At 43.0% G+C, this 4,056-nt stretch overlaps 1 non-coding gene across 1 annotated transcript; it reads right to left on the bottom strand.

Annotated features, from left to right (window-relative positions):
• Window positions 1-1,397: 1,397 nt before the first annotated feature.
• On the bottom strand, window positions 1,398-1,472 carry Trnas-cga (transfer RNA serine (anticodon CGA)). Its single transcript has one exon. It is a non-coding gene; the product is annotated as a tRNA-Ser (tRNA).
• Window positions 1,473-4,056: the final 2,584 nt, after the last annotated feature.

Below are 4,056 nucleotides of genomic sequence, written 5' to 3'. Positions count from 1 at the left end.
TTTTGCGAACTTTACAGACGTGAAGTGCAACAAATTTCATATGCCACAAAGGAAGAAGGGAACTAGTAAAAGCGAAGAAATCTTGGAAAATAGATGTGAAAACACTTTTCTTTGCTAACAACGTAGGATAGAAAGTGAAGTTCAAAACACGTAAAATAACGAAAACATCGGCGTACACAAAAGTGAAACTCGTCTGGCGGAAAACTTCTTTTACATTGCAACAGATGGGAAACAAAACAATAGCAGTAACTGATGAAGTGATTGTTCTTTACAATTCGTAAAGCCTCTCCATTCAAATTTCCCACTCTTTTAAGATGAGTATGTACATTTTGTCTGTAAGCTATAGCCCACATCACGTATGATGGTCTAACTTTACAGCATCTAGCTGTAATTTCACACACTATTTGGTCAAATGTGGCAACTAAAAGCAACATTTAAGCATTATAACATTCAACGCCCAGTGTCATCTGTTGACCGTCGTTCGCACTACGCTGTAAGAAATTTATGTCTGGCCCTATGAATGCATAACCTACTTAATGTCGGAAAAATTCACCAAAAATCTAAAAATGTATTCTTAGCAAAACTGTAAACTTGGTATTTTACCTGGCAACAGTACTGAAACGTATGGCTGGAGTATAATGGTAATCTTGTACATGGTAGTAATACTGGGCTCGCCGATTAGTCCCCCCTCCCCCCCCCCCCCCCACCCCTCACCCAACCATCTCGAAACAACCACCTTGAGATCTTGGTTGGGTAACGTGCCCGAGGTCTATGTTAGGTCGAAAGACAATAATTAGGTTGAAAGTTGGCGAAAGTATCAAATGTGAGTGCCAAATTAACATTGTATTCACAGAATGACCTAGAGTGTAGCCCCTACAATTTACGTTTCTACCATCTTTCGTCATAGAAACGGTAACTGCTGGATGGTTCAGAAAACGTTTGTTAGATAATGGACGGACGAAAAACGCGTCTGTCTGCCCCCACAAACGAAGCTAAATAGATGTTAACTGGAATACTGCCACCTACAGTTTGTAACAGAAAGCTACTGAAGTGTTCAAGCACAAAATGTGCGCCATCTCATGGTAGTGTTGGAAAAAAAACATCGAGTGGTGTGTGCAGTCCTAGAGCAACTACGAAGGGTTAAGGAAATGATGATGAAAAAGAAGCCGTTACCTGTGTTTCAAGTCTCATTTTGACTGTACTGACCAAACATTCAACCCACATATCACCATGTGCAACACCTATAGAGAAGCTTGGAAATGCACTGAGTTTGAAAAATTAAATGCACACTGTGATTTTTTGTGGTGTTATTTATTTGCTAGTAGTGGGCAGTCAATGTCTCAATACATGACAATCAACATGCTAAGGAATGAAACTTCCTGGCAGATTAAAACTGTGTGCCCGGCCGAGACTCGAACTCGGGACCTTTGCCTTTCGCGGGCAAGTGCTCTACCAACTGAGCTACCGAAGCACGACTCACGTCCGGTACTCACAGCTTTACTTCTGCCAGTATCCGTCTCGTACCTTCCAATCTTTACAGAAGCTCTTCTGCGAACCTTGCAGAACTAGCACTCCTGAAAGAAAGGATACTGCGGAGACATGGCTTAGCCACAGCCTGGGGGATGTTTCCAGAATGAGATTTTCACTTTGCAGCGGAGTGTGCGCTGATATGAAACTTCCTGGCAGATTAAAACTGTGTGCCCGACCGAGACTCGAACTCGGGACCTTTGCCTTTGCCCGCGAAAGGCAAAGGTCCCGAGTTCGAGTCTCGGTCGGGCACACAGTTTTAATCTGCCAGGAAGTTTCATATCAGCGCACACTCCGCTGCAGAGTGAAAATCTCATTCTGGATGCTAAGGAATTTTTCGCACAAATGACTAGGCGTACAGGCATGTGATTTGTACTACAGGCTTTATGAGGCAGGTGTTCCATAAAAATAACTATGCGCCCTGTGAAGAAATGGTATTGATTTCAAGGAATTATGTAGACAACACCATAGGTGTCACGCCAAGGCGACAAAAGTCCTTGGGTAGGGACATGCATGTAGACAGATAGCGATAGTGCCGCTAGGTTACTGCATTTGTGTAGCTGTCATTGGTACCCAGGTGATTGGTATGGGTTTCCCCACGTGATTATGGCCACAAAACTGAATTTAACTGACTTTGAACACGAAATAATAGTTGGAGCTAGACTCATCGGACATTCTATTTCGGAAATCATCAGGGAATTCAATATTCCAAGATCCGCAGTGTCAACAGTGAGCCGAGAATACCAAATTTCAGGCATTACCTCTCACGACGGACAACGCAGTGGCTGACCGCCTTCGGTTGACGATCGAGAGCAGTGACTTTTGCGTAGAGTTTTCTGTGCTTACAGACAAGCAACATTGCAGATATGAATATGGAGTGTGCAATGAACGTATCTGGTAGGACACTGCGGCGGTATTTAGTTTTAATGGCTATGGCAGACGAACATGACGCGAGTGCCTATGTTAACAGCGCGACATCGGCTGCAGTGCCTATCCTAAGATCGAGACCATATCAGTTGGACCCTAGGCCACTGCAAAACCACGGTCTAGTCAGAAGAGTCGAGATTTCAGTTGGTATAGGCTGATGGTAGTGTTCGAGCTTGGCGCTGACCCCACATGGCCATGGACACAGGTTGTCAACAAGGCACTGTGCAAGCTGTTGGTGGCTCCATACAGCTGTGGGCTGTCTTTAAAAGGAATGTACTATGTTCCCTGATACAAATGGAGTGATCGTTGACTGGAGATAATTACTTTCGGCTACTTGGAGACCTTCTGAAGCCAATGTTCATTTTACCAAAAATCGACTGAATCCTTATTGATAACAATGCACCATGTCACAGGGTTAGAACTATTCGTAATTGGTTTGAATATACTTGATAGCTTGAGCGAATGATTTTCTGACACTCCACTCCTTTTCACATTCGTAAGACATGAGCATAAACACCCTGTAAATGAGTTAGCGTCATTAGAATAAGTTATGGGGGTTATGAGTGGACCCTTATTTTAAGACAGAGCTGTAAAATACTTTTAATTTTTTTGTTGTTGTCAAAAAGCACACAGGTTTAGGTAGATTGCGACATGACAATTTCAGAACAGTTGTCAACAAAAACGTATTACGTCCTGTTGAGCAGAGTTGACACTGAATACAACATTATCAGATTTATATAGAAGGTTCTCTACAAGATTCCTCTTACATCTAGACAATGAAGAGGTGGCCAATATTGCGACAAATCATCGGATACCGGTTCTAAGTTCAGTACTGTTTAGGATGACAATCAAGTCTACAGAGGATGATTAGTTTTTGTGACAAGATGAGCAAACGATGACTCAAAGATGCTCATTTTGACAGTGGATGGAAGCTGGTGATCCAACTATTTTACGCCTTTGCCAGCGGCGTGGTTTAGTTGCGATGTGTTGTCAGCTGCATGGCTGCTCTCGCCCTCTGAAAACCGTATAAAAAGCTTATCAAATTTTTTACTGATTTTATCGATTGAAACTGTCCTATATTTCTCATAGGTAAGAAAACGCTCTCACCACTAGTCTGGAAAATATGGGCATATACACGTGCATAGATAGAGCAGTGTGTATACTTCAACGCCCTCTCAGTTCTTGCAAGAACAATTAAGTGTGACTGTTTCGTTTCTGTGCTTTCGCAGCTCAATGACTCTTCAGCTAATTTCTAGCTGAATGTCTGCCAAAGTGTACGCAGTGTTCACACAACATTCCTCTTTTGGCGTCGTACAGAGAGTGATGCGCCCAGTTCTACACTTGACGCTGGTTCAGAGGAGAGTCCCAGAAGTTTTGGTATTGCGTCTTTCGTACCAGACTGTCCCCTACCTGTATCCTTTCTCGCTTCACGTCATGGCTTTTTCATACCAATGGCAACGTTCCTTTTGTCTTGTGGAAAATGCCCCTGCCAATCGCAAAGGGTCTATCTTTAAACTGCATCGAAATATCGGCCCTTTTACTCCTTCAAAATATATTTCAACCAATCGGACATTTTCTGCCCATTCCGGATGCCTAACAGTT

Source organism: Schistocerca gregaria, chromosome 8 (assembly GCF_023897955.1).
Source record: "Schistocerca gregaria isolate iqSchGreg1 chromosome 8, iqSchGreg1.2, whole genome shotgun sequence".
Classification (NCBI taxonomy): domain Eukaryota; kingdom Metazoa; phylum Arthropoda; class Insecta; order Orthoptera; family Acrididae; genus Schistocerca; species Schistocerca gregaria.
This window is presented reverse-complemented; position numbering and strand designations above follow the sequence as displayed.